Raw genomic sequence first — 25,678 nt, forward strand, 5'->3', positions numbered from 1 at the left:
TGAATACCAATTTTTTTTGCATTAGCATTTACTGGTAGATATCATAACTTGGAACATCTTACTGCTTTCCTACCCCTGTCGGTCTTCACTCATGCAACAACCAGTTGTTTGAGAGCGCTCTCAGTCCGACAGATTATCTATAGATTATTTTGTGTGCTATAAATAATCAACATAACGACAGCGTCGAGAATGTATCTGTTTTTTTTTTAATCAATTCTGTTTTTTTAATCAATTATGTAGCCTCGATAAATAATTGCCTAAGCAGGCTACTGGCGGGGATGATCGACTGCCCCATAGGCTTTCCAAAAATGTCCCTGTATGTCGAGCCCTGACACACACAGACAAGACACAAGACATTTTTGGTTAATTGCCCATTACTGTATGAGTAAATCATTATGATTCAAAAAAGCGAATTGTGAACCAAAATCTAACGTGACCAGGTAACAAGAAATCACTGGCTCTATTGCAACCAGTAAAAAAAAATGTGTGTCGCACTGCCAAGTCAAACGGTCGCATATGCGACTGTTTTGGTCGCAGTATCGAACCCAGTAGATGTATTCTCTATTTAATAAAACTGCACAGAAAAGACCCGAATTGAAGTCACCTGTTGTTTTTGTTTTTTTGCTTTGGTGCTATTTTCAAAAGTATGTGGTGACATTTCAACTCCAAACGGGTAATACTTGTAACGCAGCCAAGTCTTACATTCAAACCTATAATTGTGCATACATCTTTCACCACACAACCATTGATCCAAAATATAAGTATACTATTAAATGTAATGTGCACTTTGATTTGATCACCAAAACACGACATCATTATGTCTTCTCAATTTAGTTATTTTAGCAACCAGTTAGTCCAATAGCAAAAAATGTAAGATGCATGTTTCAAAATTGACCTTTGAATTTAGTATGCTTCAGTACTGTAAATTAGAGTACATTATATTGTTTTTATGTTAGGCAATACACTTGCACTACCCATTAAAGTTGACTGAACATCAAATTTCCATAATTTGTGATCAAATGTGATCAAAACATCTTTCACAATAAAATAAAATGTTATTTGTAGGGTTGCACATTTTGGGGAATACTCAGAGGTGTGAATTAACAGTAAAATATGGACATTTTCAGAAATATATGCAAATTAATATTAATACCATTTAAATGTAGATGTTTTTTGCATCGGATATATTTACCATATCATATGGAGACAGAAACATAAACATTTGACCTTATCATAAGTAGACATAATTGCAAATGATTAAATCCTTCCAATATATATATATTTAAAACGGGGTATTGGTTGAGCCTGCTGCAGCGATTGTATTAGAACAAGCTGCTCTCCCTCTGCTCTCATTTCCCCAGATAGACACTCACTCACTCGTCTCAGGGCACAAGCACATTCCAGGTCAGCCCAAGTCTCAACACACAGTACATCCACCATTGCAGAGAGATGAAGGGGAGTGACCTTGTTATGTTCTTATTGAGCTCCCTCCTTAATTCTGTCAGTTGCCCGGCTAGCTCAGTCGGTAGAGCATGAGACTCTTAATCTCAGGGTCGTGGGTTCGAGCCCCACGTTGGGCGCACATTGTTTTTGCACCTCTAAAACCCACTGTGCTCATAGACGTAAAGACAAGATTGTACTACTCATCTGTATTCACATTTTTTTTAAAATACATTTTAATATTTTATTTTTTATAGTTGGTTAAATTTGACTCTATTAATTTAGTAGTTTTTAAAGTTGGAGAAATACTACAAATAAAACATAAATACTACAAAAATATTTGTGTTAGTATTTTTAATCATGTTATAATATGTACTTTAAGAAATTCTCCTTATTAAAGATTGATTATATACTGAAAAATATAATAGGGATTAAATTCCATTGTTTAAGGATTTCCAATTACTACCAGGGAGGCTGTGAAATCACTTCCTATTCAAAAGGAAGCGCCCAACGTGGGGCTCGAACCCACGACCCTGAGATTAAGAGTCTCATGCTCTACCGACTGAGCTAGCCGGGCTGTGTGTATAGGTCCAGCCACTCCCTTTGTATACCTTCAACCCCTCCCCAAACCCTTCCTGATTGTAGCACTCACAAGTGTTCAGTATTTTATTTATTTAACTTTAAACACAACATTAAATTCATTTTCTTATTTTAGTTGGTTTAATTGTACTCCGTTATTTTAGATGTTTCGAAGTTAGAGGCTACTAACTTGAAACTAATCAAATATTGTAAATGTTATAGTATTTGTAACTGAGCCCCACAGTGGACACCTCATAATACCCGTAAAACCTAGCGGTCAAACACGGAAATGGCTCCAATGGTTTTTCAACCATTCACTTGATCCATTGTGGATTTTAGAAACACTGCAAATAAGGGCTGTGTTTTGCGTAGGCTTACCCTATCGTGTCGTTTTGATAACCATGTAAATCTCTCTCGGACAAGGTGACTTATCAATATAATCGGTTTTATTTACTCTCAGATTTGAAAATGCAAGTGTTGCACACCAACAGATGGAGAAAACCTACACCTGTCAGGCAATTCATTTCAACAATAATCTTCATTTTAATTTGACTTTACAAACAAGAGGGCTTCTTGGGCGACCTGAAGCCTTCTTCACAACAATTGAACCGCTCTCCTTGAAGTTCTTGATGTTCCGATAAATAGTTGATTTAAGTGCAATCTTACTGGCAGCAATATCCTTGCCCCGTGAAGCCCTTTTTGTGCAAAGCAATGATGACGGCACATGTTTCCTTGCAGGTAACCATGATTGACAGAGGAAGAACAATGATTCCAAGCACCACCCTCCTTTTGAAGCTTCCAGTCTGTTATTCCAACTCAATCAGCATGACAGTGATCTCCAGCCTTGTCCTCGTCAACACTCACACCTGTGTTAACGAGAGAATCACTGACATGATGTCAGCTGGTCCTTTTGTGGCAGGGCTGAAATGCATTGGAAATGTTTTTGGGGGATTCGGTTCATTTGCATGGCAAAGAGGGACTTTGCAATTAATTGCAATTCATCTGATCACTCTTCATAACATTCTGGAGTATATGCAAATTGCCATCATACAAACTGAGGCAGCAGATTATGAAAATAAATATTTGTGTCATTCTCAAAACTTTTGGCCATGACTGTACACCGACACTCCAACAGACACGTACAGTCGTATGAAAAAGTTTGGGCACCCTTGACAATTTCCATGATTTCCATTTATAAATAATTGTGTGTTTGGATCAGCAATTTCATTTTGATCTATCAAATAACTGATGGACACAGTAATATTTCAGTAGTGAAATGAGGTTTATTGGATTAACAGAAAATGTGCAATATGAATCAAAATAAAAGTAGACAGGTGCATAAATTTGGGCACCCCAATAGAAAAATCACATCAATATTTAGTAGAACCTACTTTTGCTAAAATAGCAGCCTCTAGACGCTTCCCATCGCCTCTAATGAGTGTCTGGATTCTGGATGAAGGTATTTTGGACCATTCCTCCTTACAAGGCATTTCCAGTTTGACAAATACAACTTCATATAAAAACACCTAATATTCAAAAGTCAGCGCCCAACGTGGGGCTCGAACCCACGACCCTGAGATTAAGAGTCTCATGCTCTACCGACTGAGCTAGCCGGGCTGTATGTATATAGTTTAGCCCCTCCCTTTGTAAACGAGTAACCTCCCCCACCAGAGATTAAAGAAGGAGGAGATAGGCATAACCTTGTCAATGAATGGAGGAACTTGTAATAAATTATAATTATATATAAATATAATAGTATTACCAAATTAACAAATAGTATATTTTCAGTTTATTAAAGTGTGAACATTTTAAGGTTTTACTGGAGGTTATAAAATCACTTCCTATTCAAAAGTAAGCGCCCAACGTGGGGCTCGAACCCACGACCCTGAGATTAAGAGTCTCATGCTCTACCGACTGAGCTAGCCGGGCTGTTTGTACCTTTTTCAACCCCTCCATTTTAAACCTGAAACCCCATGCTCGTGGCACGCATGTGCTACTTCAGCAACAAAATGCTATAACTCTGACACGGAAGCAACCTTGTCTCTGTGGCGCAATCGGCTAGCGCGTTAGACTGTTAATCTAAAGGTTGGTGGTTCGAGCCCACCCAGGGACGGTCATTTTGATTTTAGCAGTGGACAGTTGTTTTGATGTCAGGAGCTGATCCTCAGAAATTGTAACTCAAATCAGAATGAACCTCTCCTGAGATTGTCGGAATGTTCTCACACTGTTGTAAGATTCTTTGTAAATATATTGCAAAAAATATCACAATTTTCAACAGTAAATTAGGCAAGTTTAGTTTTCCTTGATGCCCCCCCCCATTTTAATTTTTCTTTGTACTGAGTATCAGAGGGCAGTGCAGCGTGAGTTTCAAATATTGTTTTGGAAGGGGGAAAAAACATGGTATTATGATTTACTAATTCACTAACTAGGTACCACTTAAATAGTAGTGTACACATTTAAAAAAAATCGGAGGACAATTTCTTTACTTCAAAACAACTGTTATGAATCTAAAATGGTGCTAAAATGATGAGTCACTAATGCTGAAAGCATTTGCTAAAAATCAAAACAATCCGTCCCTGGGTGGGCTCGAACCACCAACCTTTAGATTAACAGTCTAACGCGCTAGCCGATTGCGCCACAGAGACTCGGTGTTGTATCGAAAGGGAGAATGGTTTATATTCTGTAAAAAACAATGAGGAAACAACAAGCATTTTTTAAAAACGGTCTGTTTGAGATACAAATTTGAGGTGGATTTAAGTCTTTTTTTTTCTCAAACGCAAGCATTGGCCACAAAGCATTCTCATAGCCTAAATATATATATTTCTTTAAAGGTAAAACTTCACGAAAGAACCAGTCCTCGTTAGTATAGTGGTCAGTATCCCCGCCTGTCACGCGGGAGACCGGGGTTCAATTCCCCGACGGGGAGAATAAGCTTTTTTCCCCCTTATAATTCTGGCTATCTTGTTCTGGTGAGATTAGCCTCATTGTATACAAGTATTCCCCGGCGGGGAGGATGCATTTTTCCCTTATACTTCTGACTGTGAGATAAGCCTCATTGTATACGGGTGTTCCAATCTGGCCTGATGTAAAATGAAATTTATTGTAGAATGAGATCACAGACGCCGAGGGTCAGGGTCCCAGCAATTTAGTTTCTGTGGTCCAATTGGCTAGCACGTTTGACTGTTAATCTAAAGCATGGATGTGCAAGAGTGTACAAAACATTAGCCATAGCTGCTCTTTCCATGGCATAGCCTGACCGGCTGAAAGCTATTATCCCTAATTAATGTCACCTGTTAAATCCTCTTCCATCAGTGTAGATGAAGGGGAGGAGATAAATAAGGACTTTTAAGCCCAGAGAGGGTGAGTGGACAAGACAAAATATTAAGTCCTGTAGCCATAAAATCTGGTCGTTTTTACTTGAAAAAATAAAACCATCAATCATGAAATTTGCTGCTGGCACAATACAGCCAAAGCAGTGCTGCCTCTTGCCTGGCTTGTTGCCTCAGTGAACAGGCACTCCTCCCTGTAGGCCGTCTCGTCGTTGTTGGTAATCAAGCCAACACCACAGTGTCTCCCGACCCCTCCTGTATTTATGCTGCAATAGTTTGTGTCGGGGGGCTAGGGTCAGTCTGTTATATCTGGAGTATTTCTCCTTTCTTATCCGATGTCCTGTGTGAATTTAAGTTTGCCATCTCTAATTCTCTCTTTCTTTCTTTCTCTCGGAGGACCTGCGCCCTAGGACCATGCCTCAGGACTACCTGGCCTGATGACTCCTTGCTGTCCCCAGTTCACCTGGTCGTGCTGCTGCTCAAGTTTCAATTGTTCTACCTGCGGCTATGGAACCCTGACCTGTTCACCAGACGTGCTACCTGTCCCAGACCTGCTGTTTTCAACTCTCTAGAGACAGCAGGAGCGGTAGAGATACTCTGAATGATCGGCTATGAAAAGCCAACTGACATTTACTCCTGAGGTGCTGACCTGTTGCACCCTCTACAACCACTGTGATTATTATTATTTGACCCTGCTGGTCATCTATGAACATTTGAACATCTTGGCCATGTTCTGTTACAATCTCCACCCGGCACAGGCAGAAGAAGACTGGCCACCTTTCAGAGCCTGGTTCATCTCTAGGTTTCTTCCTAGGTTCCATCCTTTCTATGGAGTTTTTCTTAGCCACCATGCTTCTACACCTGCATTGCTTGCTGTTTGGGGTTTTAGGCTGGGTTTCTGTATAGCACTTTGTGACATCAGCTGATGTAAGAAGGGCTTTATAAATACATTTGATTGATTGATACCCTCCAAGCTCATCATTAAGCTTGAGGCCCTGGGTCTCAACCCCACCCAGTGCTATTGGGTCCTGGACTTCCTGACGGGCTTCCCCCAGGTGGGGAAGGTAGGAAACAACATCCCACTTCGCTGATCCTCAACACTGGGTCCCCACAAGGGTGCGTACTCAGCCCCCTCCTGTGTACTCCCTGTCCCCCCATGACTGCGTGGCCATGCACGCCTCCAACACGATCATTAAGTTTGCAGACAACACAACAGTAGCAGGCTTGATCCCCAACAACGACGAGACAGCCTATGGGGAGGTGAGGGCACTCAGAGTGTGGTGTCAGGAAAACAACCTCTCATTCAACGTCAAGAACACAAAGGAGATGATCGTGGACTTCAGGAAACAGCAGAGGTAGCACCCCCCCCCCCCCCCCTATCCACATCGATGGGACAGCAGTGGAGAAGGTGGAAAGTTTTAAGTTCCTCGGCGTACACATCAAACAAACTGAAATGGTCCACCCATACAGACAGTGTGGTGAGAAAGGTGCAACAGCGCCTCTTCAACTTCAGGAGGCTGAAAGCAATTTGGCTTGTCACTTAAAACCCTCACAATTTTTTACAGATGCACAATTAATTGTGACCAATAACATTTGATTTGGGTCCCTGATAGAGGTCGACCGACTGATTTTTCAATGCCTATACCGATTATTGGAGGACCAAAAAAGCCGATGCATCGGACGATTTTATATATATATATATATTTGTAATAATGACAATTACAACAATACTGAATGAACGTTTATTTTCACTTAATATATCAGTAAAATCAATTTAGTCTCAAAAAAATAATGAAACATGTTCAATTTGGTTTAAATAATGCAAAAACAAAGTGTTGGAGAAGAAAGTAAAAGTGCAATATTTGCCATGTAAAAAAGCTAACGTTTAAGTTCCTTGCTCAGAAAATGAGAGTCTTCAATATTCCCAGGTAAGACATTTTAGGTTGTAGTCATTATAGGAATTATAGCACTATTTCTCGCTATACCATTTGTATTTCATATACCTTTGACTATTGGATGTTCTTATAGGCACTATAGTATTGCCAGCCTAATCTTGGGAGTTGATAGGCTTGAAGTCATAAACAGCGCAATGCTTGAAGCATTGTGAGCTTGTGGTGAGCTTAGAGGGTACTATGGTATTGAAGGCCGAGCTGTAGTCGATGAATAGCATCCTCATGTGCATTCCTCTTGTCCAGGTGGGTGAGGGCACTGTGCATTGCAATGGAAATTGCGTCGTCCTTGGATGTGTCGGGCGATAGGCAAATTGGAGAGGGTTGAGTTTGTCGGGAGGTAGGAGGTGATGTAGTCTTTGACTTAGAGTTGTCACGATACAAGAATTTTGACCTCGATACTGATACCAGGTTTAGAATCACAATAGTCAATACCATCATGATACTAAATACCACTCTTATTATTCAATAAGAGTTATTGAGCTTGTTTAAGCTGATTTCATGTGGCTACAGATGACTAACAATCTCTTCCATTTAGGACTTTTTTTTATTTTACTGATTCAAAACATTTGCATTGAATCATTTATTTTCTAAACGTGTGCACTGTCTCTTTAAGAAATTACTGACTTCATTCGCCAGGCAGAATGTGGCTGAGGAATCTGACTTTGTGGCTATGGAATCAAGTTGAAAAAGGACGGGAGGCAAAGGAAGACGAAGTGAATTCGTTTTTGGTGGCGAGCAAGACAAAGGGAATGAATCAAGTTTTAGGTGACCATCAGCTTTGAAATCAGCATATTTTGTGTTATGGTATCACAAACAAAGTACTAGGACAGTGAATTCTGCTGTAAGCTAGCATTGAATGTTAGCCTCCAATTAAAGCTGGAAGCTACCTGCTTTGTTTTGCGTTGTGTAAAAGTGTTCTAGACTATATGGAAATAGTTTTGCAAACAGTAATGAACAGTTTCAACATGTCTACATGCCGTGTTGCATTATTTAAGTGTGTCAAATTTTGTGCAGCATGAGTGGGAAGGTAAAGCAGCCCAGACAGCTCTAACAATGAATGAGTGAGTGGAGCATGCACTTTGCTCATCACGCTATAAAGGGGCCTGCGCTGATACAGACTTGATTCAAAATCTGTAGTACCGAACCTTTTTGTTTTTTTGTATCGGAAAAGTACCTACATTTCGGTATACAGTGCAACACTACTTTGACTAGCCTCTCCTAGCACTTCCTGGTGACGGAAGTGAGTACTATGGGTCGGTAGTCAGTTCAGTTACTTTCCCTTTCTTGGGCACAGGGATGATCTAGAAGCATGTGGGGATAACAGCCTGAGAGATTGAAAATGTCAGAAAACACATCTATCTAGCTGGTCTGCACATGCTGTGAGGGTGCTGCTAAAGATGCCGTCTGGGCCAGCAGTCTTGCGAGGGTTAACATGTTTGAATGACTCACATACATCCTCCGTGGAGACCGTAAGCATGTAGACCTCGTTGCTCTCAGGGGTTCTCCTCGGCAGCTCAGTCGTTTTCTTTGAAGCGTGAGAAGAAGGTGTTTGGCTCGTCTGTTGGGTGGCGTTGGTGTCCGCGACGTGACTGGCTTTATTTTTGTAATCTGTGATCGTTAGAAGCCCCGGCCGCATACGTATCCGATCCGCTGAATTGCTCCTCCACTTTCAGTTTATTCAAGGTCCAAGGAAAATCTTTGAGAACATTTTTGGTGTCTGCTTTGGGCAAGATGTACAGAGCCGTAACGATATTCCCAGAGAACTCTCTCGGAAGGTAAAAAGGGCGAAATTCGATGACCAGGTTGGGAGAGCAGAAGCTCACAAATTCCTGAGATTTAGGGTTAGGCAGTGGGATTAGGTTTAAAGTCAGATTTCATGATTTAGTGGCTGTGCCAGCTAGTGACTACTCTGCAGAGCTGCCTTTTTAGAACAAGATTCATGGCGAAAAACGCTAACCTGCATTTATATAGGTGGACAAAGGCTGTGTTTACACAGTTAGCCAAATTCTGATAATTTTTCCACTAATTGGTCTTTTGGCCAATCACATCAAATCTTTTTCAGAGATGATCTGATTTGTCAAAACACCAATTAGTGAAAAAAAATATCACAATTGGGCTGCCTGTCTAAACGCATCCATATAGACACACACTCACACACTACCAACATTTACGTCCTGTACACTCTTCAAAGTTCAAATATCCTAATGTCATCTACATAAAACATTTCGGCACGCTTTCTGACTTCTGTTGTTGATATGTTGTTTTTCAAAATTGCAATTTCAAGTATTGCTCTTTGATTAAAAGGGGAAACAGGCTGAATGGATAACGAGCATTTGATACAGTGTAATTAGCTAACTAGCTAACACCACCAGTCGTTCTCTATGAGAATGCTAACGAACGTGAACTGGCAGAACGTGAACAGTTCAGAAACTTATTTGGCCTCATCATTAAACTCGTCTGCTCTGTTCCTCTACAATTCCCAGTAATCGCCTCAACTTTATTCATGCCCCTTCAAATGGTTGTCCCTAAAATTTGGAGTGACCCACTACACTTACTACCAGTGGTGAAATTCGCTGGAGGCCTGCGTTTGATTCCCGGGCCAATGCATAGATGCTTTTGGGGTATTGTGTGTGTGGTAACATACATATCAGTGGTTTCATCATAGGATGATTTAGTCTGCTTTGACCATTAATCCACCTCAAACACTATCCGTGCGCATTTCTGTGTATGCCTGACTCATACATACTGGCACATATTCTGCTCCATCTGTTTATATTGGTTTTGTGGTGTCTTTATTTTATATTTCCATGCCAATTTATTTATTTGCCTGATGTCTATGGTTGAAAGTGCTCTTTGTAGAGATTGTAGTTAATACTATTCAGGCAGACACCCATTAATATCAATTTCATGAGAAGAGGAATGGCCTACTCCGGAGAGGCTTGTGTAGCCTGTAGCCCAGGGGTAGGCAACCCTGTTCCTGGAGTGCCGCAGGTACTTTAAGATATTCTTCCAGCTAGGCACCAAATATAAATGCAACATGCAAAGTGTTGGTCCCATGTTTCATGAGCTGAAAAAAGATCCCAGAAATGTTCCATATGCACAAAAAGCTTATTTCTCTCTAATTTTATGCACAAATTTGTATAAATCCCTGTTAGTGAGCATTTCTCCTTTGCCAAGACAATCCATCCACCTGACAAGTATGGCATATCAAGGAGCTGATAAGACAGCATGATTGTTACACAAATACACCTTGTGCTGTGGACAATAAAAGGCCACTCTAAAATGTGCAGTTTTGTCACACAACACAATGCCACAGATGTCTGAAGTTTTGAGGGAGTGTGCGATTGGCATGCTGACTGAAGGAATGTCCAACAGCTTTTGCCAGAGAATAGAATGTTCATTTCTCTACCATGAGCTGCATCCAACATTGTTTTAGAGAATACAACCAACTGGCCTCACAACCGCAGACCACGTGTAACCATGCCAGCCCAGGACCTCCACATTTGGCTTCTTCACCTGGGCGATTGTCTGAGACCAACCACCCGGAAAGCTGATGAAATTGAAGATTATTTCTGTCTGTAATAAAGCCTTTTTGTGGGGAAAAACTCATTCTGATTGTGTGAACCTGGCTCCCTATTTCCTTCCAGGCCCACCCTATTTCCTTCCAGGCCCACCCATGGCTGCACCCCTGCCCAGTCATGTGAAATCCATAGATTAGGGCCTAATGAATTTTTTTTTAGTTGACTGATTTCCTGATATATATTCTGAACTGTAACTCAGTAAAAAAAAAAAAAATGTTGCATTTATATTTTTGTTCAGTATAGCTAGATATTAGGCAGTTCATTAGCTAAATATAAGAGTTATAAGCTAAATATTTACCAGTCGATGTGCAAGGGAAAAAGTTAACAGATTGTGAAATGGCAGATCGAGTGCGTTCCTCCAGGCTCTGCACTCTGTGGTCCCCGGGCACGCAAAGCTCCACTGTTGATTAGGCCTAGGCCTACATTTTTAGACAAGACAATTATTATACCTGGGCTACAACAACACATTGCAATGAGGAATGTATTATTGTTATCAAGTGAGTGAACAATTATTGTCTATAGGTTGTAAAACTGCAATGATGTAGGCTAATTTGAATAACCTCTCAAATGGCATGTTTTGTTTCAAGCTGAAGTAACTGCATTGGCCTACAACCTAGGCCTGATTATGCAATCATTTGGATAAGTTTGGGTCTATTCTCAACAGTTTAGAAGGTTTGAAAGACAACTCATATAATGTATTTTGTCAGGATGTAGCCCAGGTTTAAGATTGGCCTATAAGAAAATGTTGCCTTCTCCTTTCCTACTCCCTGCCCGTTCTTAATTCTTTAGCCTATTTTACATTCAGCAAGCGTGCATATCTCGTGCAATATGCTATGTCTAGGCTAAAGAAATCAAATGAAATAAGTGACCAACAAGCTTTTGTAGTCTGGCTTTTCCTGGGACTCCACAAGATTTAAGAGGGAAAGCCGTGGCATGGAAGAGGCCAGGTGCGTAATTGCGCAACAGAACAATGACAGACAGGATCGAGATGTAGCCTATAACTTAAATTAGAAGTGCATTCATATTAGCCCATAATTCACAAGCTCAATGTTAACGCAGTGATATAAAAGTGCATTTATCAGATAACGAAATCATAGGTAGCCTGAACACTTTGTGCGCTCGCGCTGAGTGCGCTTCCTCCCAGTCCTATGATACCAGATCTAAAAGCCATAAAGCTACCCTATTGTTTCAGTTTTTTAGGGACAAGAACTGTATCCTACCCAAGGCTACAACAACACAATGTAATGAAGAATGTTATTATTGTTTTCAGTTGAGTAGCCTACAAAACTCGAATCAAGGCTGTAAACCTCAGTAAATAGCTTATCTAAAAAGCCTGGCGTATTAAATATATATTAATTTAGAAATAACTGCAATCCTGCCTGCCTGATTGGGCAAACGTTTAGTATTTTTTTTTCTCTGCAGTTTAGCCTACAAGGTCCTGACACGTTAGCTGGCCAGTGCTATGTTGTAATTTCTCAGGCATGCATGGATTTCTGGTGGCGCGCATATGAATTATGATAATGCAAGAGCATGGAGAAAGTTGTATCTATTCATTATTCCCATCAGACTCACTCCTTGAATGCCCTACTCCTTGAAGTTTTCAGTTGTCTAAATAAGCACTATTTTGCTCAACATATATATATATTTTTTAACCTTTTTAGTGTGTGTATGTACTCTACTCTATTTATACTTTTCAACAGTAAAAGTTTTTAAAAAAGAGGACGTCATGCCCATCACTTTTAGCTCTATGGAAAGGAAACAAATTATGTAACTTCTTATGAATTACCAGGTCCTCGTTAGTATAGTGGTCAGTATCCCCGCCTGTCACGCGGGAGACCGGGGTTCAATTCCCCGACGGGGAGGAAACTGTTTTTGAATTCTGTTCGAGATTAACCCCTATTTTTATTTTATTTATTTCACCTTTATTTAACCAGGTAGGCTAGTTGAAAACAAGTTCTCATTTACAACTGCGACCTGGCCAAGATAAAGCATAGCAGTGTGAACAGACAGCAACACAGAGTTACACATGGAGTAAAACAAGTAATTAATATCTTGACTTCAACCCCGTTCTATTTTGAGATTCTATAATAATGACTTTCTTAATATGGCTGCCCCCCCACCACCCGCATTTAGAATACAACTTCATGTAGAATGAAATCACAGACAGCCAAACATCCATGGTCAGGGTTCACGAGGACTGCTCGCTATATGGGTCAGTATCACAGATCTGGGTCAGTATCCCAGATTTAATTTATGTTGTATGAACATACATACAGCATGAGGACAGTGGCGGTGGTCTGATAGTATATAAAGCAAAGGTCTGTGGTTTTAATTAGGGGTGTGAATGTTTAAACGTTCAAATGAAATTGGGATCCCAAACCGAAAAACAGTCTGGGTTAATGATTACACCCCAGCTCTCTCTTCTCTAATGATTTGAGTGTGTGTTCAGTCTTCGGTTTGTGTCATGTAGAATATCATAGCCCAGTGGTTCTTAACCTTGTTGGAGGTACTGAACCCCAACAGTTTCATATGCGCATTCACCGAACCCTTCTTAATTGAAAAAAAATCTAATTCAAAACATAGGTATATATTTGACTGGTGCACAAAATGAACCGTGCATCAACATCACTGTGTTCAAAGAACAAAATCATCAAAACATTTTCACACAGATTATCATTTTCACACAAAAACAAAAACATAATAATGAATATTTACTGCAAATCAGTGTGACTTCTGCTGTTGCCTTTCAGAGACCAGTTCAGAAATGCGTGGCTTCACCTTGGCAAGTGCCACTCTCATGTCATTTTCGCAACAAAGTCTGTTCCTTTTCTTCGTTTTTATGTCCAGCATCCTCGAAAAGGATTGCTCGCAAAGATATGTTGTAACAAACGGTATGAAAATCTCCAGAGCTTTCTTAGCAATAACAGGGTACGTTACCATTTGTTGACACCAAAACGTTGAAAGCGTTGTTGTTCTGAAGAGTTGCTGTTGAACCTGGCTCTGCTGAATTTCAATGATTTCATCGAGGTATTCATCATTGACATCATTGACATCTGTTGTCTCGACACTAAACTCACCCATGCTGGATATGACTCTCTTGTAGGGAAGTATCCGTCGAGAGACTTTGCAAGCTCATCTAAGTGCGTGGCAATTGCTTGCTTCAGTTCAGCGGGTACAGAAATGTCTCCGATTCCAGATACATCTTCGATCTTACTTACACAGTCGTCCAGCAGGGGAAAGTTTGCAAAGTTATTGTTCTCTGTTCGTCGTTTCTATAACGGTAGCTTTTTTTGAAAAGCTTTCAGGTTTTCCTCCGCTTCGATGATGTTGACTCCACCGCCCTGCATCTTTTGATTGAGATGATTGAGAGCTGCGAAGATATCGGCCATGTACGCTAAAATGAGAATGAACTCAGAATTTTTTAAGCAATCTGCATGACAATGTTGGTGCTCTTGCAAAAACAGGGCTAATTCCACACGCATGGCAAAAACACGATTCAGCACCTGTCCCCGGGATAACCACCTAACGTTAGAATGGTACAGAAGTACCTCGAATTCAGAGCCCATTTCTTTACACAGCTCACTGAAGATGCGATGCCGCAGAGCACTAGTTCGCACATAGTTCACGCATTCCACTACCATTTTTAATACTTCTGCCAGTTTTGGAGGCAAGGTTTTTGTTGCCAACGCATGCCTGTGCAGAATACAATGCGTAACAATGATGTGTGGTGCATCGGCTTTCACTAGCGCACCAAAACCAGACTTTCTTCCCAGCATGACTGGAGCTCCGTCCGAACAAACTGCAGAAACCATATCCCATGAAAGATTGTTGTCTTTGAAGAAGTTATCCACAAGTTTCTTCACATCGGCTGCCTTAGTTGTTGTTGTAAGAGGCTTACAAAATAAAAATTATTCCTTTATCACGTCGTCTTTCACATAGCGCACGAATACAGCAAACTGGCTTAGATTGGAAACGTCTGTGGTCTCGTCGAGTTGAAGGCTGAATTTTGCCGGGCTTGAAATCAGATCTGCAACTACTTGAGCCAAGATGTCTTTGCTCATGTCCTCTATTCTGTCGCTGATGGTGTCATTTGAAAGAGGAATTTGGGATAACTTAACTTCGGCCTCTTTTCCCAGCATGATATTCGCCATCTTCAACACAGCTGGTTTTATGAGTGTTTCACCAATGCTGTGTGGTTTGCCCTGCTTTGCGATCAGGTAAGCAACTTCGTATGATGCTGTGAGGATCGGTTTGTTGATGGGTACAAAGCCGAGAACAGGCAGAGTAGCCTTTTCATCGAATCTGTCTCTCTTCACCTTGAATTCAGCGAGCGTTGTGTTCTTGTATTTTCCATCTCCATGCAGTTTAAGGAAGTGTTCTCTTAGTTTTGCCGGTGCTAGACTAGAATTGCTCAACTTGGCATTGCAAATCATGCAGTTAGGACGCTGACTCCCAACACGTTCCGTTATACATGTAAATCCATATTGTACATATTCGTCCGACCACTTTCTTTTTTTGCTCGACATAGTAAGTATGAAGGGATTAAAATATTAAGAAAGAAATCACAAGACGTACCATCACCACAGTCACAAACTGAGCGCACCAAATTCCCTGCAGCACAGATAGGCCAAGCGATGTAGCGTGATCACCTGCAGCCAATGATGGCCAAGCGGAGCGTGTCATCACGAATCATATGAATCGGATGTTTGTCTTGACCTCCGCCGAACCCCTGAGACTGACTCACCGAACCCCTGGGGTTCGATCGAACCCAGGTTAAGAACCACTGTCCTAGCCTATTCATTCAAATATTTTGGCAAATTACAGTTAATAAATGAAATCAGGCAATTGAAATGAATTCATTAGGTCCTAATCTATGGATTCCTGGGGTGGTGTTGTTACACATGGTCTGCGGTTGTGAGGCCAGTTGGATATAATACCAAATTCTCTAAAATGACATCGGAAGCAGTTTAGAGAAATTATCTGGCAACAGCAGTCAGCATGCCAATTGCACGCTCCCTCAAAACTTGAGACATCTATGGCGTTGTGTTGTGTGACAAAACTGCACATTTTAGAGTGGCCTTTTATTATCCCCAGCACATGTTGCACCTGTGTAATGATCATGTTGTTTAATCAGCTTCTTGATATGCCACACCTATCAGGTGGATGGATTATCTTGGCAAAGGGATGTAAGCAAATTTGTTCACAAAATTAAGATAAATAAGCTTTTTCTTTCTGGGATCTTTTATTTCAACTAATGAAACATGGGAACAACACATTACATGTTGTATGTATATTTGGAAAGCCCTTCCTGGATTTACAGTAAGCTTGCTTTTGACCTGCTGTGTTTCCTGTTGTCACATGTGATTGATGTGTTGTTGAACATGAAAGATGACAAGTTACTATACCTACTGGTAAAATGGCTGTCAATGGTCTGTGATCTTCTATTACTCAACAGCTTGATCATTCTGTGGTCTCCAAGGAACATATCATTTATTCATATTAATCTGGCTGGTATGACAACGTAAATGATGTCAATCTGGCATGAAAAACTTTAGCATTTATATTTATCTCACGCGTGTGTGTGTGTGTGTGTGCCTATATGCCTTGAAAGTGACTCACCATTATATCATACTTCCGGGGTCAGTCCCCTAATTATTTTGAATGAATTTTCCGATTATATATTACATTCTTGAAAATGCAGTTGTTTAAGATATATATTGTAGCGACCCGCACAGACAGCTGTGTGTTATGTGCTAGGCTAGGAGGTGGTTGTGTTGTACTGACCAGTACCCGGTGTTCGCGGGGTCCGACATGTCAATCAACCTGCTATCTGCCAATCACGGGAATGCCTGGAATGTTCTGATGCCGGGCATCCTGGTGGTTGGCGGAGTGGCGTGGAGGGGGGTTGGGCAGGGGGGTGGAGCATTGGAAGTTAAGACCAGGTTCAGCCTTGGTTCTCTCTCTCTTACGTCTGGGCTTCACAAGAGAAGGTCACGATTGGCTTGTGGGTATCTGTCATCTATTTGGCGTGTGCTACGGCCCAAACAGTAGCCTGTGTAAAGTTGGTTTAATAAACCGTCAATTCGCAAACTCAAGCCTCTGTCTGGACAATTGTTCATTTATGATCTAGTCAGGTCATTACAATATTTATCAAATGATATTCGTGATTGTGTCCGAATTTAGTCTATAAATCAATCTCTTTGCCAAAATTCGTCATCTCTCCCATGTCTTATTTGACTAGTATTTTTGAAAGTATAAGGATAATAATTCAGCCATAGTTGTTCTGAAATGTTTATTCCTTGCCAACATTTTACTCCCTCCTCTATGTTTAATATAACACACGTACGTTAATTATACATTTTTGTTGCCTATCCTGTCGTGAAGTTTGTTCTATAGAAAGTATTTGACTCTGATGTGTGTCACAGAAAGTATTTGACTTTAGCCACAAAATTAAGGAAATTATTAGGGGGGAGATTTTCAACACAACACCGTCACACTGGTCTGAGATCACACTGTTGGAGAAATTACCGCCCACTGCTGTCGTAATTGTAGTACTGGCCTGAAGAGACCGAGACCGTAAAGTCAAGATCTGAATGGCCTCTTAGTGTGAAGCGTATCTCACAGACAGACATATACACAATATAATATAATAATTAATATACACAATAAAACGTATTCCTCCCCGTCGGGGAATTGAACCCCGGTCTCCCGCGTGACAGGCGGGGATACTGACCACTATACTAACGAGGACTGAAAACTCTGATTAAATCCAATCGTTATGTATTTAGCATACAGTATTTGGACTTGACACATAACGCCCATGAACATTTTATGTTTTGCCATTGGTATTCCATAGTACTGAGCGATTAATGCTTTTTGTGGTCGGTTCGGTTTCGGTTAGATGATGAAAAAATAATCACGGTTTTTGATATTCAATTCACTATGCATTATATGGGTTGAATGCTGTAACAACACGAATAAAACAACTAATAAAAGTCCTTTAATGGTATTGACTGGTTATCACTTATTAACCATCAGTTATTCACATTACTTTAATAAAATCTTTGTTTTATTTGATGACTTTATTATTTCATTTCAAGTCATCTCATCTCTATAGAGCTGCTGCCTACGTTGTCTGCCAAAATCACTATTTTTGTAGATCTTCAATGTAAACAATTCATACTTTATTAAATTTACAATCACTTAAATCATGTATTTTCAGGCTTTTTTTAATTAAAAATTATTTTTATGAAATACATTTGCCAAAATTATATATTTATTCATGTCTGTATAGAAATAAATAATATAATTCAAAACCTACTTCTGAGAGCATTATTTAGACACCAAAAAAATTATATCTGTGGATAAAACGTTCCATTTCATAATTGCATGCCATAACTTGCTCTCCTGCAATACTTGAACGCTTAAGTACTGTGTATGACAACAGGTATTATTTTCCGCCAAAAAACTGTTTCCGCCCGGTCTCGAACCGGGGACCTTTCGCGTGTTAGGCGAACGTGATAACCACTACACTACGGAAACTTGATGCAAGCTGTTGCTGACTATATAGTTTTATCCTTGTAACTAATCCTACACTCCAACTCCGAAATTCTGTTTCTTACCTGGCAGATGGACTACATGTATTGTATGTACTGAGTTAGGTGGAATCCCTGCGCTACTATATGTTATAGTTGTATTATATTATTATCAGTGGTACCTGGTGTAGTATGATCTAAAATAAAGACGCGCGACAACGAGGTTCTAGCTCCAGCCTGTTTATTAACCTAACCCTCGCATGTCCTACATAGGTACGGATACCCCCAAGGGACATCCTACTACATCTTCCCCTCTCCCATGAACAAGAACTCAACATGCATAACCACTGAAGAATAACTGAAATGCAATTTGGAAACCAGTATTATTCTCTAACATGCTACTTCCCATCCCGAAACAGTATGAAAGCATTAAATCACACAGTATGAACATTAACTTAGGTACAGTCTCTTTTTGCTGGGTATGGTTCCCCAGCAGTATGTTTTCTCTTCACGTAACATAGTCTTTCAGCCACTCTGGTGGCTTCACATCCCTTTTGGGCGCGCTTGTGGCTCTGTGAGCATTCTCTCTCCTTCACCCTCTTTTTGTGCATTTTCTGTGGCCTCGGTCTGTGTGGCTGGTAGATCTGGAAGAGCTCTGAGGTGTGTTTTGTTCCTTCGTACCTCTTCTGAGCCTGTGTCCACCACATAGGAGCGTGGGGCATTCGCTTTCCTCGGCACTATTGCTGGTGTTGGCTCCGGATGACAAGGTTGACATTTTGTACAGACCTCACACTGGGCCACTAGCTTGGCAATCTGAGTACTCAGACCAAGCCACCACACTGACTGTTGAGCCCTCAGTCTGCATTTGGTTATCCCCATGTGCCCATCATGCACTCTGTCTAACATTTCTGGTTGTAGAGTCTCTGGGATAACTATCCGTTGTCCTTTCATGAGAAGGTCTCCATTACAGTGGAAGTCACTTTGGTGCACCCAGTAGGGCTTCAGCAGTTGAGGCAGTTCCTCCTGCCTGGGCCATCCCTTTGGTGCACCCAGTAGGGCTTCAGCAGCTGAGGCAGTTCCTCCTGCCTGGGCCATCCCTTTGGTGCACCCAGTAGGGCTTCAGCAGCTGAGGCAGTTCCTCCTGCCTGGGCCATCCCTTTGGTCCACCCAATAGGGCATCAGCAGTTGAGGCAGTTCCTCCTGCCTGGGCCATCCCTTTTTGCACTGCTGCACTATCTGTCGGCAGATGTGGTCTCGTTGTTGCTCCTCTGCAATCTGCTGCAGTTTGGTCTGCGATGCAGGTAGACTGTCCCTTATTGCATTAATGGACACCTGTATCTCACCCTTTAGACATTGGTCCTCCTCTGATAATGGACGTTTAATTGGGGCCCTGGAGAGTGCATCTGCTGTGATCAGTGCCTTCCCTGGCACATATACCATCTTGTAGGTGAACCTCAGTAATCTGAGGCGGAAGCGCAGAACTCTGGGAGGCAAGTCGTCCAGTGCTTTTGTCCCTAACAGAGCCAACAGTGGTTTGTGGTCAGTCTCTGCTGTAAACTGCAGGCCAATAAGGTATTGGCTGAGCCTTTCACATGCTCATGTGATAGCCAACGCCTCCTTCTCCACTTGAGCATATCTTTGCTCTGTGTCGGATAAGCTTCGGGAGATGTATGCTATTCGACGCCACTCCATGTTGTCCTGCATCTGTGTGAGGACCGCCCCTAGCCCAAAGGATGATGCATCTGCTGATACTTTTGTCTTAGCGTGGGGACGGTACTGGGCCAGCACTCTCTGTGAGGCCAGATCTCCTTTGATTTTGTCAAACACTACCTGTTGCATGTGACCCCACTACCTGTTGCATGTACTCTCTGATGACAGCGGTATCTGCCAGAAACCTGAGCGGGCATCAAGCTTTGTGAAGACTTGTGAGCCATCCAACTGAGCCAGTGACTGCTCCACTGATGGTAAGATGTGTCTCTCTCTGCAGAGTGCCTCATTCAATTTAGTCATGTCCACACAGATCCTTATTTCCCCATTGGCTTTTGGGACCACCACCATCCCTGCACACCAGTCTGTGGGACCCTCTATTTTAGACACCGCCCCAATTTCTTCCATCCTCCCCAACTCTTCCTTTACTCTGGCCAATAAAGGGATAGGCACCCAGCGGGGGGTGGTAAGGGCGTAGGGAACAGCATCCTCTTTCAGGCGGATTTTGTAGTCACCTTCTATCCTTCCTAGACCAGAAAACACTTTTAGGAATTTCTTTTTGAAAACCTCACCTGGGTCCTCCAGTTCGCTCACTCTCTCAATGAGTTGCAATGCTTCCGTTGCTGGCAGCCCCAGCAACTGTCTGGCTAGAGAGTCAATGACGAAGACAGGCTGGGTGGCACTTTTGTCTTTACTCTCCAGTTTAATCACCAAGTGCCCTACCACTGGTAATATCTTATTACTGGGCCCGTACAGTTTTTTGTTTGCAGAGAGCAAAGGGCCATCTCTGCTATAGCTATACAGCCTAGATGGGATAGCTGTCACTGCTGCCCCAGTGTCTAGTTTAAATGACACAACCTCCCCATTGAGTTTAATGTCTGAATGCCAGCCAGTATTGTTTCCCTTTACTTCTCCCAGAAAGATGCTGTCCTGCTGCCCCAGTGTCTAGTTTAAATGACACAACCTCCCCATTGAGTTTAATGTCTGAATGCCAGCCAGTATTGTTTCCCCTTACTTCTCCCAGAAAGATGCTGTCCTGCTGCCCCAGTGTCTAGTTTAAATGACACAACCTCCCCATTGAGTTTAATGTCTGAATGCCAGCCAGCGTTGTTTCCCTTTACTTCTCCCAGAAAGATGCTGTCCTGCTGTACCTCTTCTGAAACCTCATGCATTTGCTTTAATCGACAGACAGCTGAAAAGTGTCCTGGGCAATCTTTCCATCTATGGAAAGGGGATTTCCCACATTTGCGACAAACACTTGAACTAGCTACTGGTGCTGTCTGTGATTGTTTTCTCCACGTCTGTCTCTGTTCTGTTTTCCCCTCCGTTTTTTTTTAGCTCTGTATGAAAATGCATGTATTTCCTCACTCTCTTCGTTCTGCAAGGAGCTGCTGTCGCGCAGTATCGTCTGCGGTCTTTTTACTGTCTCACTATGCCTAACCTGGTTTACAGCTTTGGACAATGTAAACTGGGAATCCAACTGTAACTTTTCAGAAAGTGATATATTTCTTATTCCGACTACAATCCGATCCGGATCAGCTCTTCATTGAGCGCGCCAAATTGACAATGTTCTGCTAGTTTGTGAACAGCTGTGATAAAACTGTCGGTGGTTTCACCCTGCTCCTGTTTGTGCATATTAAACCTAGCTCTCTCAAAAAATAATGTTGCGTCTCCATACAAAATGCGTTTCAAAACAGTCTTTAACGGCACTGTAGTTAAGTTTCTCTTCTTCGGTCAACGTTGAAGCATTTAATATATCCTCGGCTTCATCACCCATAGAGTAGATCAGTGTATTAACTTGAAATGGCTCATTTTTTACGTTTAAGCCTGATGCTACCCTGTACCTTTCAAAGCGCCTGATCCATTTCGGCCAGTTTTGAATGTCCATACAAACAAAATTATCCGGGGGACTATTGCGAAATCCGTCAGCACTAGCCACTGGCCTGCCCGTGTTTGCGCCAGAGCCCGTTGAACTTAAGAGTCGCAAACCCTGAAATCCCGCCAGCTTCTTCCTCTTGCAACATGTTGCTTAGCAGTAGCTTAGTCCTTGCTCGTTAGCTAGCAAAATAATGATATGCGCTGTTTTATCTCCAACACTGTGCCCTCCATGCTTTGAAACAGCCCGAATGTATGATTTACCTGGTACGTTCTTCACATTTATGTGAATTTTAAAACCACTTCTGACACCATGTAGTATGATCTAAAATAAAGACGCGCGACAACGAGGTTCTAGCTCCAGCCTGTTTATTAACCTAACCCTCGCATGTCCTACATAGGTACGGATACCCCCAAGGGACATCCTACTACACCTGGCAGACGGGTAACATGTCCTGGGGGTACTGTGTCCTGGATCAGGTGATTGTCCTGCAGGTCTACAGAGACTAACTTCAGATTCAGGTTATTCCAGTCGGCGGTGTCGTGGATCAGGTAGGCATTGACGTACTGCCGCTGCTCGTCATATAGAGGTCACAACAGACTCACTCTTTGGGTGACATTTTGTGTAGTGGTTGAAAAACAAGTTTTAATGACTCCAACCTAAGTGTATGTGAACTTCCGACTTCAACTGTACATCTCGTTCTATCTGCATGAACAGTATTCTCTTGAAATCGGAGTCCTCGAGATTTCCAGCCATAGCCTACCTAGGCTATGTGCCTATGATCGAAATCAACACAGGTAGGCTGCAATTGTTTTCAAATATGTAGCCTATTTGATGAATAAACATTAGCTTACAGCCCCACTACACGTAAACTAGTCTACTTAGCATAGGGAAGATCATAACAATTCCTCTAATTCCTTTTCACAAAGACCCACACAATTTTCCCGCTCATTTTACCAGCATTGCTCAGCGTAGACGCGAATAGACTTGCTTTCTAGTTTGACACACTATGACGCCATAGACACCCGCTGTCACACCCTGATCTGTCTCACCTATCTTTCACCCTGATCTGTCTCAACCTGTCTGATTGTCTCCAACCCCTCCAGGCGTCACCCATCTTCCCCATTATCCCCTGTGTATTTATACCTGTGTTCTCTGTTTGTCTGTTGCCAGTTCGTCTTGTTTGTTCAAGTCAACCAGCGTTTTGTGTCTCAGCTCCTGCTTTTTCCAGTCTCTCTTTTCTCGCCCTCCTGGTTTTGACCCTTGCCTGTCCTGACTCCGAGCCCGCCTGTCTGACCACACTGCCGACCTGTACCTTTGCCCTCTGAACAGGGAGTACAGGAGAGGGCTCAGAACGCACCCTTGTGGGGCCCCAGTGTTGAGGATCAGCGGGGTGGAGATGTTGTTACCTACCCTCACCACCTGGGGGCGGCCCGTCAGGAAGTCCAGTACCCAGTTGCACAGGGTGGGGTCGAGACCCAGGGTCTCGAGCTCGATGACGAGTTTGGAGGGTACTATGGTGTTAAATGCTGAGCTGTAGTCGATGAACAGCATTCTCACATAGGTATTCCTCTTGTCCAGATGGGTTAGGGCAGTGTGCAGTGTGGTTGCGGTTGCGTCGTCTGTGGACCTATTGGGCCGGTAAGCAAATTGGAGTGGGTCTAGGGTGTCGGGTAGGGTGGAGGTGATATGGTCCTTGACTAGTCTATCAAAGCACTTCATGATGACGGAAGTGAGTGCTACGGGGCGGTAGTCGTTTAGCTTAGTTACCTTAGCTTTCTTGGGAACAGGAACAATGGTGGCCCTCTTGAAGCATGTGGGAACAGCAGACTGGGATAAGGATTGATTGAATATGTCCATAAACACACCAGCCAGCTGGTCTGCGCAAGCTCTGAGGACGCGGCTGGGGATGCCGTCTGGGCCTGCAGCCTTGCGAGGGTTAACACGTTTAAATGTTTTACTCACATCGGCTGCAGTGAAGGAGAGTCCACATGTTTTGGTAGCGGGCCGTGTCAGTGGCACTGTATTGTCCTCAAAGCGAGCAAAGAAGTTGTCTAGTCTGTCTGGGAGCAAGGCATTGTGGTCCGCGACGGGGCTGGTTTTCTTTTTGTAATCCGTGGTTGACTGTAGACCCTGCCACATACCTCTTGTGTCTGAGCTGTTGAATTGCGACTCTACTTTGTCTCTATACTGAAGCTTAGCTTGTTTGATTGCCTTGCGGAGGGAATAGCTACACTGTTTGTATTCGGTCATGTTTCCGGTCACCTGTAAATATTTTTGAATGGCCTACTCAAAGTCCAAACCTAAACTCGATTGAGATGTTGTGGCAGCACCTGAAATTAGCAGTTCATGCTTGAAACCCTCATGTTGCTGAGTTAAAGCAGTTCTGCATGGAAGAGTGGGACAAAATTCTTCCACAGTGATGTGAGAGACTGATAAACAACTACAGGAAGTGTTTGGTTGCAGTCATTGCAGCTGAAGGCAGCTCAACCAGTTATTGTGTAATTTAATATTTATACATTTTTTAACCTTTTATTTAACTAGGCAAGTCAGTTAAGAACAAATTCTTATTTACAATGACGGCCTACTTGTAAATCCCTCCCCTAACCCGAACGACGTTGGGCCAATTGTGCGCTGCCCTCCACTAATCAGTTGTTGTTTAAGGGGACAATTACTTTTTCACACAGGGGTATTGGGAGTTGCACAACTTTGTTTTATAAAGTAAATGAAATAATTATCAAAATGTTGCGATTTGTTCACTCAGATTAATTTGATCTAATATTAGGTTTTGGTTGAAGATATACAAACAATCAGTGTCGAAAAAATACGCAAAAATAGAGAAAATCAGAAAGGGGCATATACTTCTTCACGGCACCGTATAGGGAATAGGATGCCATTTGGGACACAACCCTCCACTCTCGTCTCCCTGTCTGCTTTTTGTTTATTATCTGGCTTAGCAGAGAGGGTTTGAACACTTGACTATAATGACCATTGTCCTTACAGATGACTGAGGATGCTGCTCATGTTCTGGGAGTCACAGTGCCATCACAAGAAGATGGTTTCCCAGACACAGATTAAGCCTAGTCTTAGTCTAAGAAGGACTTTCAATAAAGACTAGGTTAAATCTGTATGGGAATCCGTCCATAGGAGTAGCTCCTCAACCCTCTGAGTCCTTCTGCCTGTACAGCCTAACTATACTTCAGACACTTCTATAACAACCTAAACTAACTATAACATGTTCAACTTGTACACAGTGACCCTGCAATGGCGTCTGCACTTTGAGTGTGTCACGTTCCGAGAGCCCATGGAACCAATCCCGCCCTGACGTCCTACGTCTCCCAATTCACAGGGATCAACAGCATCAACATTTGAGCGTGAGGAGTGGAGGGTTATATTTGCATGAATGGTGATGTAAAGCAGGCATCAATTTATTGGTGTTTTAACATATTTTGCAGTATGTCCTATGTTTTGGGGATTGCCCTCACTTTTTTAATTTTTCATATATAGCTTAAAGATGATGATGACAACCAATATAAAATGCTACTGTCTGTCTGTGGGGTCATTTACATTTCTATATATTTTTTTATCCCTTCATTCAAAACCCCCCAAAATACAGTCCATTGATTCGTCACTCCATTTGTTTGTATTTCATATTCAAGAGCTTCGTGCTCTACAACAG

At 42.1% G+C, this 25,678-nt stretch overlaps 8 non-coding genes across 8 annotated transcripts; 3 read left to right on the top strand and 5 right to left on the bottom strand.

Moving 5' to 3' along the window:
• Positions 1-1,507: 1,507 nt before the first annotated feature.
• trnak-cuu (transfer RNA lysine (anticodon CUU)) lies at positions 1,508-1,580 on the top strand. Its single transcript has one exon. It is a non-coding gene; the product is annotated as a tRNA-Lys (tRNA).
• A 364-nt stretch (positions 1,581-1,944) lies between these two features.
• On the bottom strand, positions 1,945-2,017 carry trnak-cuu (transfer RNA lysine (anticodon CUU)). The gene has a single exon. It is a non-coding gene; the product is annotated as a tRNA-Lys (tRNA).
• A 1,546-nt stretch (positions 2,018-3,563) lies between these two features.
• Positions 3,564-3,636, bottom strand: trnak-cuu (transfer RNA lysine (anticodon CUU)). Its single transcript has one exon. It is a non-coding gene; the product is annotated as a tRNA-Lys (tRNA).
• A 239-nt stretch (positions 3,637-3,875) lies between these two features.
• On the bottom strand, positions 3,876-3,948 carry trnak-cuu (transfer RNA lysine (anticodon CUU)). Its single transcript has one exon. It is a non-coding gene; the product is annotated as a tRNA-Lys (tRNA).
• A 925-nt stretch (positions 3,949-4,873) lies between these two features.
• trnad-guc (transfer RNA aspartic acid (anticodon GUC)) lies at positions 4,874-4,945 on the top strand. The gene has a single exon. It is a non-coding gene; the product is annotated as a tRNA-Asp (tRNA).
• A 7,726-nt stretch (positions 4,946-12,671) lies between these two features.
• On the top strand, positions 12,672-12,743 carry trnad-guc (transfer RNA aspartic acid (anticodon GUC)). Its single transcript has one exon. It is a non-coding gene; the product is annotated as a tRNA-Asp (tRNA).
• A 4,816-nt stretch (positions 12,744-17,559) lies between these two features.
• trnad-guc (transfer RNA aspartic acid (anticodon GUC)) lies at positions 17,560-17,631 on the bottom strand. Its single transcript has one exon. It is a non-coding gene; the product is annotated as a tRNA-Asp (tRNA).
• A 719-nt stretch (positions 17,632-18,350) lies between these two features.
• Positions 18,351-18,423, bottom strand: trnav-aac (transfer RNA valine (anticodon AAC)). Its single transcript has one exon. It is a non-coding gene; the product is annotated as a tRNA-Val (tRNA).
• Positions 18,424-25,678: the final 7,255 nt, after the last annotated feature.

The sequence above is a fragment of the Oncorhynchus nerka genome, linkage group LG8 (genome assembly GCF_034236695.1).
Source record: "Oncorhynchus nerka isolate Pitt River linkage group LG8, Oner_Uvic_2.0, whole genome shotgun sequence".
Taxonomy (NCBI): domain Eukaryota; kingdom Metazoa; phylum Chordata; class Actinopteri; order Salmoniformes; family Salmonidae; genus Oncorhynchus; species Oncorhynchus nerka.